This window comes from Mus caroli, chromosome 5 (assembly GCF_900094665.2).
Source record: "Mus caroli chromosome 5, CAROLI_EIJ_v1.1, whole genome shotgun sequence".
NCBI lineage: Eukaryota > Metazoa > Chordata > Mammalia > Rodentia > Muridae > Mus > Mus caroli.
Genome location: NC_034574.1, coordinates 121450683 through 121466431, shown reverse-complemented (window position 1 = coordinate 121466431; position 15749 = coordinate 121450683). Strand labels below are relative to the sequence as shown.

The window sequence follows — 15749 nt, the reverse complement described above, 5'->3', positions numbered from 1 at the left end:
AGATATCTGGGGAGAACCTATACAAGGCTCAAACAGAGCATTGGAAAGGTAATGGGAGCCCCTCTGACTGAGCAAAAATGTGGGATGCAGGATGTATGAAGATCCTGTCACTCAAAGCTCTGTTGCCACCAAGAGAACTTTACTGAGCACAGGTGACTCTCTGTGTTGAGGTGTTGAGATCACATGTTGGGGGGAGGCTGCAGGAGTTGATTCTCGGAACCCTGGAGGGAGAGGGCTGAGAGGCAGAGCCAAAGTGGGGGTGGCCAGCTGGTATGATCTTGATGAAGAATGTGATAACAAAGCAAAAGGGTCTGGGGTGGGTGGGTGCTGGGATTGGCCTCTGGCAGTTTGGTGAGACAGGCAGAAAGCACACTTTCTGGCCTGAGCACTGATTCTCAGGGCCTCCAATATCCTGACTGGACCTATGGTTCCAGGTCTTCCAGAATGAGCCCAGTGTGGACGGGGAAACGTTGGATACAGGGCACCCAAGAATGGACAGACACCAAGGGATGTATCACGTATGTATCGAGCACCCAGGAGAACAGGTCTTTAGCCATTTCCTCTAAATAGACATTTAAGTAATATTTTGGTTTATTGGGTTAAATAGTATTGTTTTACATGCTTCTCTTGACTTTGTTTTTTTTTTATTTGTTTGCTTGTGGGATTTTTCATGTAGCCCAGGCTGGTTTCAAAATCACTATATAGCCAAGGATGACTGAATTCCTGATCCTCCTGCCTCCACCTCCCCTGTGCTGAGATGACAGGCCCCCCCACTACAACTTCCAGTTTATTTTTTAGAGATTCATTTTATTATATCTATGTGTATGCAGACCTGTCTGCGTGGGGGTATATGCACATAAGTGTAGTGCCCAGGTAGAAGAGGGCATCAGATCCCCCTGAAACTGGAGTGGTTGGGACCTGCCCAAGATAGGTGCTGGGAACCAAACTCAGGGCCTCTGCAAGAACACCACATGCTCTTGACCCCTGAGCCATCTGTCCAGCCTCAACTCCCAGTTTATGTGGTAATGAAGATTTAACCCAGGGTTCCATGTATGCTAGGCAAGCATCTACCATCTAAGCTACACCCTTAGTCCATCACTTTGCTCTTTAAACAGTAGCTATAACAGCACTATTGCATTCGGGTGTATATACACACACACACACACACAGTTACACTCATATGCACATTCACACACACACTCAAATACACACTCACACATGCATACCACACCCTTGCACATGTGCGGGCACACACACAGGTAAATTAAATGTAATTTTAAAAAGATAGCTACTAGAATACTTCTAACCCTGACGTTAGCTTGACATCCCTCAGCCCTGGATTGTTTCTTTTTCTTTTATTTTTTTTTCTTCCGTTGTTGTTGTTGTTGTTTTGGGACAGGGTTTCTTTGTGTAGCCCTGACTGTCCTGGTACTAGCTCTGTAGACCAGGTTGGCCTCGAATTCACCGAGATCTGCCTGCCTCTGCCTCCTGATTAAAGGCGTGCAGTACCTTTCTTAAAGGCCCAGTGCACCCTACCTCTCTCCTTTGTTCTATACAGAGTTTTAAAGAAATGTGAATTTGTTCATGACCTCTAGTGACCTTCAAAGCATCCACTATTTACATAAAAACCAGAGCTTCTGTTTCAGCTTGTCCAAAGTTCTCACTATCCGGTGGAGGCCCAGGTCTAACTACAGGATGGAGCTGCTGTGCTCAGTAGATGAGATTCAGCTATCAAGCCCTGGGACTCCACTCGGCCCTCTTCATGCCTGCAGGGCCTCTGTGCAGACAACAGATGACATCCATTCTAGTCACCAGGGATGTGGGAACTCCCTGGGTCAACTGGGGTGACCCTGCACCCAGTCAGACAGTGAGATAAGATTGCCTGGACCATGCCCCAGTTGCAACAGAGAAGGCTCGGGCCTCTGCCTCTGTTTCCCTGTGTGGGCAGCAGTGTAATTATATGTATAGGGCAGAGTTGGGAAGCCTAATTACTGTGTGGGAGGCAAGGTTCTTCCCACCTCAGCGAAGACGGTGGTCTCCCTGGCCCCTCAGCCTGTGGGAGGCCCAGACTGCATGGATGCCAGGGAGGGATGAGCATGCTCCCTTTAGGATGCTGGCCTGGGCAAATGCCAGAATCTATAGTGGCCTCCTTAACCCAGTGCTTTGGAGGGTAGCATCTGAAATTGCCAAGCACGTATTTCCACCCTGACATTAGGTTCACCCCTGGCAGAATCAACACTCTTAACTTCTATGCCCTCTTCTCTCTCTTCCAGGCCCCAGTATCCTGAGTTCTTCCAGGAGAAAGAAGATGGCATAGAAGAAGTGAGGGAGAGAGCAAACGTCTGACTCTGGGGTGCTTATCTGTGTGGAAGAGACCGGTTCTTCCTGACTGGCTTCATGTCCCTCAAGGTCAGGCTAGTGCTGGCATGGGGACCTGAGTGACTGAGGGCAAAACAGGTCTCTGGGCTTCTGTTTGTTTGTTTTGTTTTTAAATTAACTAATTTCTATTTCATGTGCATTGATGTTTTGCCTACATGTATATCTATATGAGGGCATCAGGTCCCCCAGAATTGGAGTTACAGACGGTTGTGAGCTGCCATGTGGGTGTTGGGGATTGAGTCTGTCTCCTGGAAGAGTGATCAGTGCTCCTAACCTCTGAGCCATCTCTTGAGATGCACCCCCCACCTCCAGGTCTCTGTTTTGATACTGAAGGCAAGACTGGACTTTGGTAGAGATAGGAAGCACCTGTGAGTGTTCATAGAACTTGGGTCAACCCAGAGGGGTCTTCTGGACACCCTCTGCTGGCTCCCCTAGTCAATATTAAAATTGAAATCAGAAGAAAGGCACCGAGGATCTCTGATGGGCCCAGTCACTGCAGGTGATCATTTGCTCTCCTGAGGAGTTGCAAAATAAGAATGTGTTTGACGGGCTGGTGAGATGGCTCAGTGGGTAAGAGCACCCCACTGCTCTTCTGAAGGTCCAGAGTTCAAATCCCAGCAACCACATGGTGGCTCACAACCATCCGTAACGAAATCTGACTCCGTCTTCTGGTGTGTCTGAAGACAGCTACAGTGTACTTATATAAAGGCATAACACTCATACACACCAAACAAAAATAAATAAATCTATAAAAAAAAAAGAATGTGTTTGACAAAGCAATATTGATATTGATAGAGGTGTGTGTTGGTGGATAAGGAGGTGTCTGGGGGGGCAGATGATGAGATTCCAGCTCAGCCTTTTCCCCAGGTTCTTTTTAGCTCCCCCCCCCCCGTCTATGTCACCTACCGTCTGAGCTCTTGACCTGGTCCTCATGCTCACACCGATTAACTCTCGAGGGTATTGCCTCCTTGATGCATGGCTCCCATTCGAATTTATTCCATAAGCAATGGGTATCTCTGTGCTTTCCAGGCCAGGACTGGAAGGTCACAGACTCTTAGACAGACAGGCAAAAGAATGCTATGTGTAGGAGTCTGACAAGCTCTTGCTTTGCGTTGTCTTTGTTCCTGAGAGACCAGTTCCAACCCAGTGTCATTTTGAACTCTGTGTCCCTTCACCCCACAGATCCCAAGAAGGCTATGGCCATTTCAAAGCCAGAGAATAGGGGCAGAGAATAGGGGCAGAGACTCAGCAGCCTGCTCCTGGGTGCAAAGAGACAAGGCCAGGTGCAGCCTATGCTCACAACCCTGGAAGCTTGGTGGTGGTGGAGGTATGTGGGGATCAGGGTAAGGAAAAGTCAGGCAGGGTCTAGGGAGTTTGGCTTGGGGTTCTTGTATTATAGAAAAGGGCAACCTACAGCTGGGGCCACAGAAGCCAGGACCTCTCTGAACTCTTGCATGACACCTCAGTAGGTTCTCCCTGTGAGGAATGATCTGTCCATCATTGAAGATGTCCAGTATGGAACCCTAGGACAAGCTGGGGCTCCCATGATACATGGAGGAAGCAGACTGATGGTGGCATGTACTGGACTCCAGTAAGGCTATGGATGTTATTGTCTTCTATAAGGCTATGGATGTTATCACAGACCTGTCACCAACTATACTAATGTTTGCACTCGAGTGAGGCCTTGACTTGGTCCCCATTTCTCTTTGTCAATATGTTCCTGGATCCTCACCACCAATAAGAGCCAGCAGAGACACCAAACATACTTGCTCTGCCGTTCACATACAGCCATCACAGAAGACATAGGCAAGATGGTTTATCTTCATTTGCACCTTGGCAGGACTTAGAATCACAACAGCAACATTGCTGGGTGTGTCTATGCCGGTTTTTAAAGACCTGGTTAACTGAAGAAAGAAGATGTACCATGAATGTGGTTGCTACTGTCCTATGAGCTGGGGGACCTGAACTAAATAAAAAGATGACAGTGAGCTGAGCACCAGCATCCATCTCCCTTTGCTTCCTGACTGTGGATACAATGTGACCAGCTGCCTCAGGCTCCTGCCGCCATGCCTTCTCTGCTATGATGGACTGTATTCTCAACCTATGAGTCTAGATAAGCCCTTCCTCCAGTTCCTTTTGTCACAGTGATTAGAAAGATGACTAAAACTGTAAAATACAAATTTCAGGCAGAGACATGACAGTCACTGGATCCTGATATAGGGACTTCTCACATCTCTGCTCACACTTCATTCTGAAATATAGAGTTGTAGGGAGTCAGGCTTATACAAAACAGGCAGGGCGGATCTCACTGTCTCACTGTGTGAACCCTGTCAAAATCTTGTGTTCTTGTGTCTCCTGAAATCTCCCCCCATCATGAAAAAAAATTATATATTTTATATATATATATATATATATATATTTTTTTTTTACAAAGGTCATAAACTTTTCCGCTGCCCCCAGTTTTTTTGGGTCCCCTACGACTGGACACTTCCGTTACTTCTGACTATCCCTCTCTTTTTCTCCCCAACCCCACTTTCTGTGAGCCTGTGTATGCATATATCTATCTGTGCATGTGTATGGAGGCCAGAGGACAACCTTGACTGTCGTTCACAAAGTGCATTTTGTTGTGCTGGAACTTCTCCTAAGAAGTGGGTTAAACTGGCCAGTAAGCCTCAGGAGTGCTTCCGTCTCCACCTTCTCAGTGCTGAGATTACAAACTGGAGCCTTGTGTCTGGTCTTCAACGTGGATTCTGAGGATCCAAGGATCCAACATTGGGTTCTCATGCTAACAAGGCAAAGGCTTTGCTGACAGAGCCTTCTCCTCAGCCCTCGGTGTCACTCACTTGCTATCTACCGTGTCCTATAGCATATGCTCTAAAAAGCAAGCCTGGCTTTGGTTTCATTCTCCGAACTTGTGCAGCCTCTGCAGTCCCCAGGCACAGAACAAACAGATTGACTTTTGGTTTCTGCTTGTCACTCACCCAAAACAAACTGTTCAAGGCTCAGCTCTGAGTGCTGAGTGCAAGCCAGCCAGCTGTTCATCAGTGTGGGGATTGGGATCAGAGTGTGGGATGGATGGACTTTGTCACCACAGCCCCCTGTCTAGACAGGTTCCCAGAGGTTTGGTGAAGCAGACAGAGGAGGTGATACTTCCCAAGGGCGTGCAGAGAGGATCCTGACGCGTCTTCCCTTCTTCTTCAGGCCTTTGGCTGGGACACACTTCCCTTGGGCCCCTTTAAAAGTCCCCCAGAGTGGGCTAGCAAGATGACTCTGTGGGTAAAGGCACTTGCTGCCAGCCAAGCCTGATTGATGGCTTGAGTTCAACCTCTGGAACCCACATGATGGAAGGAGAGAGCTGATTCCCCCAAGTTGTCGTCTGACTTTCACATGCGGTGCCTGTGCGCGCGAACACACTGCACACATACATGTACACACGCACACACATTTTTTTATTGCCCTAGGGAGGGAACAGGCTCTGTGTCTAGCATGTCCAGTGGTATCTTTCATAGACCGCCACCTCCCGGGGTTTGGGGATGAACACACGGATGAAAAGACTCCTTCCCTGTCCACAAAGCCAGGGGCAAGCTTTATAAAACAATACCAGGAGCTACCAAGGGCACACAGCAGGAGGCCTGGGAAAGCAGAGGGACAAAGGCCCTCCTCTAGGGTTGACTCAGAACACAGCCCTGCCTGTAGCCAGTCAGTTGGTGCCTCTGGCTTTTTAAGGGGCTCCTTGAGAGGAGCCCAGGATCATAAGGCTGTTTCGTGGAAGGCTACTCCTCCAGCGGATTCCCATTAGTGGAGGCTCGGGGTGGGTGGGTGGGCTGAGGAGTGGGGTTGGAAAAGCACTCTGGGTGGTCTGAAAGCAGGCATGGGGCTGGGGACCGGGAGGCGCCAGCCAGTCATCCTTCCAAGAGACTTAGAGAAATGCAGGCTCCACTGTGAGGCTGGGTGGTGGCTGTGGTGGCTGAGAGTCTTACTCAGGGTTGTGTGTGTGTGTCATCTTTGAGCTCAAATGCTCTTTGCTGGTTTACAGAAAGTACGTGGGGCGTGGCGGGGGGGGGGTGGTGGTGAGCACTAGAGCCTGGCCTCTGTTTCTCTGCTGCGGAACTCAACTCCAAGCAGAGTATATACAATGGCCCCTCAGAGCCTCTGTTTTACCACTCAGTGTCCTGCACCCCAGCAAGAGAGAGAGCATCGCCCTACCTACTCCAGTTCTCCTCTTAGCTAGCTGGTGAGAAGGCAGCTAACAGGTGACATGTGGGTGAGCTTTCAAAGCCAGACAGAGAAAGGCCTGAGAGTGGAGGAGGGATAGGGCTAGGAAGGAGTAACCTCACCCCAGCTTTCAGCCTATAACTGTGCTACAGAAGTGAGTCACTGTGGCCTTGAGGTGGGGAGTCAGCTCGGTGGAACAAGTGAGATTCCATCTCTGTGTAGCAGCTGGCTACCTGAATGGTTCTCAACCTGTGGGTCGCGACCCCCACTGGGGTGGGGATTTTACATATCAGCTCTCCTGCCTGTCAGCTATTCACACTGTGATTCGCGGCAGTAGCGAAGTTACAGTTATGAAGTAGCAATGAAAGTAGTGTTATATTTGGGGACCAGCACACCACGAGGAACTGTGTTAAAGCAGTCAGAGCATTAGGAAGGGTGAGAACCACTACTTCATCTATGCCCTATCTACCTGTCATCAATTCATCATTTATCAATCACCTGTCTATATATTAATTATCTGTTATCCATCCATCTGTTCATCTGTCTAAAATCTGTAATTTATCAACTATCCATCCAGCAATAATCTATGAATCTATCATCTACATATCTTTCTATAGAAATCATCAGCTCTCCATGCTTCTGTCTAGATGTTCTGCCACCATCCCCTGCATCTCTGTCCATCCCTACAGCATCTTCTCTGTTCAGCTCCTGGTAGCTGACAGCCCTGCCTCCTCTGCAGCCAATCGTCATTCTCTCTACTTGAGCACCTAGCTCTGTACCTGCACAGGGGGACTTTGGTAGAGAACAGGCAGGTTACTGCAGGCCCAGGGTGCTCTCTGTATGTAAATGGCTCACACAGGTGTGGGCTTGGTGTGCGAGTCCTTAGAGGTTGAGCAACGCATCTGTTCCCCTTGACCCTCTGTTGGGCCACCCTGATCCTCTGCCCTGTGCCAGCTGGATGCCCATTAAGATCTACTGGAGCCTACTCATCCTTCCCTAAGAACCCTGTCCCTAGGCAGAGGGTGGGGACTGGGAAAGCGAGAGGGAAGACCTTCTTGACTTCAGACCAGGTCAACCCAAGAAGCACAAGGCTGTCAGAAACCTTGAGGACCAAGGAGTAAGAAACCGTCTTGAATAGTGGTTAGCACAGAGACGCAATGGCAGGGCCAGGAGCCTCAGAATAGAAAACACTTGTTTTTCCACTTTCTCCTTTAAAAGCCTCATTGGATTGTGAAGTTGAGCCCTTGAGGGCTGACAGGAAAGTTTGACAAGGTGCCTGTTCACCTGGTAGGGTCATGAGGGCCTGCCACTGGCTGTCTCAGCTTTTGCACCCCCCCCACTCCCTCTGCTCCTCCCCCATCCCCCACCCCCCTCTGGTCAAAAGCCACTTCCTGCCTTCCTTCCCTCCTACCCTGGGATGGTAGCAATGCAAAGCTCACTCCTCCCAAGTCTTCCCTGTGTGGTTCGTGGCTAGCCGCCTCTCCTCACCACTCTCTCTACACCCTGGAGCTGTGTGCCCCTCTTACTGGGGGCGGGGGGTACTCTCCTCCTCTCCAGACAGACACCTGGAGCAGAGAACCCTGGTCTGTCCATCCTGACAGTCAAGCTTTCAGGACCTGGTCCTGGAGCCAGCTTGCTATTTTCCCCTCTGTCTCGGAGTGACTCATGGTTACTGGAATCACCACTATCAACAGCTCACACCTCCTACCTGGGGTCGGCTGACGCACCCCAGGCTGGCCCCTGGCCAGCTTGGGTTGTTTTCTACACAGGGTGTGCCAAGTGGTTCGTAGGAGTGGCTTAGGGTAGAGCCAGCAAACTGTTTTCTTTTCTTTTTCTTTTAGGCGGAGACTTCTGTTTAGGTACTGGGCAGCCCCTGTTTGCATAATTGTCACCAGTCAGCCTTTGACCTACTGGGAGGTCAGCATGGTTCTCCTGACCCCCTGGTGTCTCCCTTGCAGGTGTTCTCCTAGCTGCTCAAGTATTTACCCGTCTGTGTGTGACTCATATCCAGGAACCCAAGCGGCTTTCCTCAATAGATTGCTCCTTCAGAAGATGAGCCTCCCCTGCTGCTCCACAAGGCTCAAGTGCTTCAATGAAATAAAAGAGAACTGAAATAAAAGAGAAATAAAAGAGTCTGGCAAGTCTGTCCTTCCAGACGTGTGTGTTGTCCCTCCAGCCCTAACCAGTCTTTAAGCCAAGTGGAGCATCTTCCTTGTGGTTACCTACCAAGCATGCTGATATCCATGGGCCATGGAAGCAGGGGAGTATGGAGTAAGCAAACAACATCAGCCCATAGGACAGACAGCTGGACTGGCCCTGAAGGTTCTGGAAAGCTTCCCCTTTGCCTCTCGTCCTGTTTGCTGGTTAAGACACCCCCGACTTGTGGTTCTTCAAGCCCCTCTGTTTCATCTTTAAGAGGCCTCTTCCTCAAGTGTCTCCGTGTACCAACTCTTCTTATGGGCAGTGCCTGCTCACCTAAATGTCCTTAGTTCCAAAGAGTCACATCCAGTGGTCTAATTAAGGATTCAGTTTTATCTGCTGGGATCGCTCCTCCATTCTTACTGCTGTCCGTGGTTTTGAGACTGGATCTCACTGAGTTGCCCAGGCTAGTCTCGAACTCACTCTGTAAGTGGCCATAGACTTAATGGTTCTTTTGCCTCAGCCTCCCCCAGAGCGGCTAGGATGGCAGGCTTGTGACACTAGGCCACACTAATGTCACTCTTACTGGAATTACTTGTTTCCTTAGTCAACTGTCAAACCAGACAAAGGTTACAGACACGGACAGCAAGAAAGGGGACACCTGAGTGTGGCATCTCAGGCCCTGATGCTCAGGAGCATAAGAAGGGGAGGCCAAGAGCCAGGACTAAGGCAGGCTGGTTTCTTGCATTCTGCCCTGTGAAGGAGGCACAAGTAGAAGCTGTTATCCTCCTCCTGTCTTCACCAGGACACATTTTAGGAAAATAAACAACGGCTGAGGTGTTGTGTTGCTGCTCGTATCCGGACAGATCACACCAGGCTAGCCCAGCTCCGTGGGAAAAGTTTACTGGGGGAGAAGGAAGGAAGAGAAGAGGATAAAGTGTGGGGGGGCGATGAAGAAGAAGAATGGGCGAGGGGCTAGGGGTCTCTGCCTTTTATTTGGGCTGTGACTAACCACATGCACTATGTCGCACAGGTAAAGCAACATGCAGGTGAACGCTGGGGAAATGTATGGCGGTTGCCATGGCAACAGACAGCGCGTGCGTCCGTGCCTGCGTGCGTGCGTGCGTGCGTGGTGCGTGCATGCGTGCGTGCGTGGTGCGTGTGTGCATGGTGCGTGTGTGCGTGCGTGTGTGTGTGTGTGTGTGTGTGTGTGTGTGTGCTGTTTGTGTGTGTGTGTGCTGTGTGTGTGTCCTTGTTGCTTAGGGTGATGCTCGATTCAGAGGCTGTAGGCTACTTCTGATGCCAACCTCAACCTGTGGGTCGCACCCCCCCCCCCGCTGGGGGTCAAACAGTTCTTTCACTGGGGTCACGCATCAGATATCCTGCATATCCTATATCACATCATGATTCATAACAGTACCAAAATTACAGTTATGGAGTAGCAACAAAAATAGTTTTCTGATTGGGGGTCACTACAGCACGAGGAACTAACGGTATTGAAGGGTACTAACAGTATTGAAGGGTACTAACGGTATTGAAGGGTCACAGGGTTAGGAGGTTGAGAAGCACTCAGCTACTTCTTGTCAATGGCTGCCTGGAGCTCAGAAGTCAGTAGGTCAGAGCCTGGCCTTCTTCCTCAAGGCCAGGCTGGGATGGAACCAACTCAGCTTGTATGTTTGGATGACAACATGAGACTTATTAACAATGGGCATCTTGGGGACTTGGGAGCTTATGTCACCTGTCCTGGTGGGCATAGTCCTCAGTGAAATCTCTGAGTTCAGTCCCAGTCACTCTTGCTAAAGTTTTCCATGTATTAGCCATGTGACTCCTCTTAAGGTTTTATGATGTCATTTATTAGGTCCATTTTACAGATGGGGAAATGGAGGCACAGCGGTGGCCAGCTGTCTGTGGCAGAATAGATGAGAATCACAGCTTCACATGGTTTAACAATACTTTTGACAATACTTGGGATAGAATCTGGGGCCTTGTGCTCGTGAGGAGAGCTTGCTCCCACTGAACTCACTCTTGGAGATTAAATGAAATAACACAGCAATCCCACATACTGTTAACTACTGTCCTTCGTGATATCCTTGGGGAAGCAGTTTCACAGCATTGTGACCAGATATTGGACAGATCTGAATTCTTACCCAAATACACACAAGCTGATACACACTGTTTTAACTTGAATCTGGTGTCAGTGTTTCTAGTTATAATGATGTCTATTGTGTACAAGGTTACCCAAGAAAACCTCCAAAGAAATGGGCATGGTGTCCTCAGAGATGCTTAGGGGGTCTAATATCCTACCTGGGCTCCATCACATAGTAGCTAGAATGGCACCCTCCATCATTGTGAGCAAGGCTGCAACCCCTCTCCCGATCAAGAAGAGAATTGTGTAATGGGATTCTTGTGGGCTTGTGATAACAGATGAAGGGTCCTAATGAACACGAGAATAAGTCAAGAACGCAAGCATTCTCAGGCTTCTTCTGAGGGAGCTGCCATGCTGTGAGGAAACCCTTGCTCACTCTGTGGAGACACTCCATGGAGGGACCACAAGAGGTTGCTATGACCCCAATCTGTAGAAAGCCACTAGTGATGGGGACATGCCAACTTCCAGCTGTGACAAGAGAGACAAGGACAATGACCCATTCTGTTGGATCCTCACCCCACAGGAAAGCCAAGGAAGTGATGGTGTGGTGTTTATATCCTTAGGCTGTTTATGTAGTTCTGGGAACTATGACCCGGTCCTGCAATTGTTTCCTGGGTAACCACTATGCACATTTTCACCTTGCAGTGTGCTCAGTATGGAGGATGCCATGGAAGACCCAGGCTGGGTCACGGTGGCCTTGGGTACCTCCATCCCAGCAAGCCCAGAAGGTGAAAGTGGCCTGTAGCTTTCTCCTCTGCCAGGGGTTGTTTATGTTGCTGTTTTATTCTGTTTTTAAATGAGAAGGAAACTTGGCCTGGATCCTCAAAGGGCTTTGAAGCTCCTGCCAGACGACTCAGCCAGGAGCTCTTGGGTCTGGCGGTGCCACTTCAGCCAGCCTGAGCAGAATTAGCTATGAGCCACTTTCTGTGGCCTTGCGGAGGTCTTTGTTCGACCTTCAGCTTCTAACTTGGGGTGGGGTGGGGGTTCAGAGGCATGTGAGGAAGTGGAGCGCTTGGGCCCCGGCTCTGCATCCCTTAAGGTGACCACTTTTGAAGCTGCTTAGAGAGGTCCATCTTGGGCTTCTTGGAGGTTCCTCCTCACAGTCTTCTAAGGAAGAAGCAGGGGTCGGGAGAGATGGAAAAAGCCAGTTATTTCCCATGGGTAAGGCCACGGCTCAAGTTTGCAGAGTCTACAAAAACAAGTCCTTAGAGCAAGTGTTTCCAGTTCATCGGGGAGGGTGGGCAGGAGGAATTCCAAAGGACAGCTGCAGGGTGGAAACTGCTCATGGAGAAGCCAGGGGACAAGAGTGTGACCTGGGGTTGGGTGCTGTGGCCCAGACCCTTGGTTGACTTTCCCGTGGGAACTAGGGACTGTTACAGAGGGCTGTGGCTCACACTGGCACAGTGACTGGAACATGCCTTCAGAGCATCTTTTTAGCAAAAGGTGTCCTAGCGTGTGTCACAGGCCCTGGTCCCTCACCGTTGATGGCACCAGAGTAGGTGGCTTTCAGCCCAGGCCCCAGGATCCCACAGTGGACTTGAAACCCCCAGCCTCTGTCCCCTCATCTTATATCACAGGAGCCTATGCTTTCTTGAGAACACTTACATCACATTCTTCTCATACTCTCTTACTGCCTGCAAGGGTGGCCGACCACACCACCGTATCTCTTGGCCATTGCTGATTGGTTCACAGGCAGGTACCCGACCAGATTCTGGCCAATAATAGCCATGAACTTGGTTCATACCTATGAGGAGAAGGAAGGTCACTTTCTATGGAGCATCCAGCAGAGATGCAGAGCTGAGACCCTTACCTGGGGGGACATCATGGGGATGGCACACACTGGAGAAAGTGGGGTCCACTGAGGAGAGATGATAACATTTGCACCCAGCCCCACCCAGCGCTTCACCCTCCATTTAGGGAAGTGTCTTAATTACTTTTCTTATTACTATAACAAAATGCCTTAAGGAGCAACTTAAGGAAAGAGCTTTCATTTGGGTCTACAGTTCCAGAAAGTCATGGTGAGGAAGGGAGGGTGGACTTCATAGTAGTAGAGTATGATGTCTCTCATACCTCGGCAGATCAGGAAACAGAAAGCCAGGTAAAAAGCCCCAAGTTAGAGCCAGGCCATTGTTCTCCAAGACCCCACACTCAGTGACCCATCTCTATCATCTGTTTCTGCTGACTCAAAGTTCCCACAAACTACCAAAACAGCACTACCAGCTGATACCAAGTGTTCAAACCCCTGATCAGAGGGGAACATGCCCCATCCCAACCACAATACAGCAAGACAACCTTTGCATGTTTATTTTATTATGATTTATTTTTTTATTTGTGGTATGTGTGTGTGTATGTGTGTGTGTGAGATGTGAGTGCAGGTGCTGATGGTAGCCAGAAGGGGGCAGTAGATCCTCCTAGAGCTGGAATGATATGTGCTTGTGTGTAAGACTCCCAATATAGATATTAGGGCCAAAAAACCCCTCAGATCCTCTACAAGAATAGAAAGAGCTCTTAACTACTGAGCTACCTCTCCAGCTTCCTTCTCTTTTCTTTATTTTCTTTCATGTGTGTGCGTGCGCATGCGTGCGTGTGTGTCTGTGTGTCTGTGTTTGCATGCAGCATGGAGGGGCATGTGGAGATGAAAGGATAACCTGCAGGAGTTGTTTCTCTCCTTCCACTGTGTTGGTCCTGGGGAGGGAACTCAGCTCACCAGGCTTGGTGGCAAGCAGCCTTATCCATAAGCCATCTAATTGACCCTCTGTTCCTCTTCTAGTCTTTGGACCTCTGAGTTGGATCCTAGGGACTGGTGGCTGACAAGCCCCAGCTGGAATGATCCTATCTTATGAGGTACAAACCCTGTGCCCTCCAGTAGTGCAAAGACTGGGTCACAGGACAGGGCTTGTTGGCCACCGTAACAAATCCCAGCAGGCTTATGGCTGCTCTCTGATGGGTCTGGAGGTCTAGAGTCCCGTGTGCATGAGTCGGCTTTGCAGAGGTGCAAGAGGCTCCCGCTTTCAGGCTCCAGTAGCAACCAGTCCTTAATCCCTTTCCCTTGTCTTCAGAATTACCAGCATGTCATATCTCTATCCCCAGCTCCATGTGGACACAGCTGGGAGGGGTTTGCCAAGTTTAAATACAGATGTAAGTGGTCAGGCCAGAATCCCTTGGGTCCTTTGGTCTCCCATGGCTCTTTTCCCTATAGGGTTCTCAATTTTTCTCAGCAAAATGCCAAGGGAGGGGACATAGACACAGTCATAAGGGCTGAAGGCACTGATGAGGATGGCAATGCTCTGCCTGACAGTCACACAATTAGCAAGCACTCATTATGCACCTATGGTATACCATAAGAGTTGTTTAGGGATTAAGGAAGCTTTTTTTTTTAATTTAAAAACATACACCAAAGACTGTTCAAAGTGTTTGCAAAATGTCACAAACCTCAAGGGCCAGGAAATGGCTCAGTAGGTAAAGTATTGCCTTGCAACCACAGGTATGTGAATCCAGTCCCTAATGCCCGTGTTATTAAAAAGCAAAACAAAACAAAACAAAAAACAAAACAGGGTGGTGGTTCACACTTATAATTCCAGTACTAGGGAGGTAGAGACAGGAGGATTCCTGGGACTCACTGGCCAGCCGGCCTGCCTAGTTGGTATGCTCCAGGCCAGTGAGAGTCTCTACCTCTCTGCACAAGCTAAACAGCTTTATTGTGGTAAACACCACCATGACATCATCTTGGGAAGGAAAGGATTTATTTCGTCTTACAGCTGACGGTGTATCATGAAGAAAAGTCCAGCACTACAGGCAGAAACCTGGAAGCAGGAACTAAACCCGGGGGCCTAGAGGAATGCAGCTTATTGGTTGCTCCCTATGGCTTGCTCAGCCATACCTGATTTCTTTTTTTTTTTTTTAAAGATTTATTTATTTATTATATGTAAGTACACTGTAGCTGTCTTCAGACAGCACCAGAAGAGGGCATCAGATCTCATTACGGGTGGTTGTGAGCCACCATGTGGTTGCTGGGATTTGAACTTCGGACCTTTGGAAGAGCAGTCGGGTGCTCTTACCCAGTGAGCCATCTCACCAGCCCCCCATACCTGATTTCTTAAGGTGCCTAGGAATGACACCGCCCACAGTGAGCTCAGTCTTCTATCAAGAAAATGTGCCACAGGCTTGCGCACGGGCTGGTCTGGTGGGGGAATTTTCTCAACGGAGGTTCTCTCCTCTCAGTTGACTCTGGTTTGTGCTACATTGGCATAAAGCCTATCAGCATGGTACCTTAGGGAGGACAAGGGAGACTGCCTTCTGGTGCAAGTCTCTCTCTCTGTCAGACACACACACACACACAGATACACACACACATACACACACAGAGACACATACACACACACACACACACACAGACACACACACCATGTAACTGAAAGTTCAGTGGTTTCAAATTCCTGGGGGGTGACAGAATAGCTCCTCTGGGCTCTTGTTAACAGCCTAAGCAAGCCAGAGTCAGTCTTCCTCGTCTTTGATTTATACAAAAGACCAGCACACAATGTCTCAAAGAAACAAAGAGACAAAGAAATCCTTGCCAGTTGAGAGAGTATGTATGGGGGTCGGTGGGGTTGTCCTGGATGCAGACTGAGACTGGGTACCATACCTGTCTTCACTACACTCAGTTTCCTTCTCTTGGGAAGCACGGGTCCTCTGTGGGTGTGTGACCAGGGCAGACAAGCCCAAGAAGAAACTGTGGGTCTGGGGAGGAGCTTAGAAGGACGTGCGTGCATAGACAAGTTCAGCAATTCCTGCTGTGAGGAGCAGAAAGCACTTTTCTGCACCCAGCCCCACAGCTACCTACTTACCTCTGTGAGCCTTAGTTTCCTCTGGC

The 15749-nt window shown here is 49.3% G+C and overlaps 1 long non-coding RNA gene across 1 annotated transcript; it reads left to right on the top strand.

Moving 5' to 3' along the window:
• The first annotated feature begins 450 nt into the window (after nt 1–450).
• On the top strand, nt 451–8659 carry LOC115031095. The gene is made up of 3 exons (XR_003836677.1): nt 451–518; nt 2274–2409; nt 8553–8659. It is a non-coding gene; the product is annotated as an uncharacterized LOC115031095 (long non-coding RNA).
• The last annotated feature ends 7090 nt before the right edge of the window (nt 8660–15749 follow it).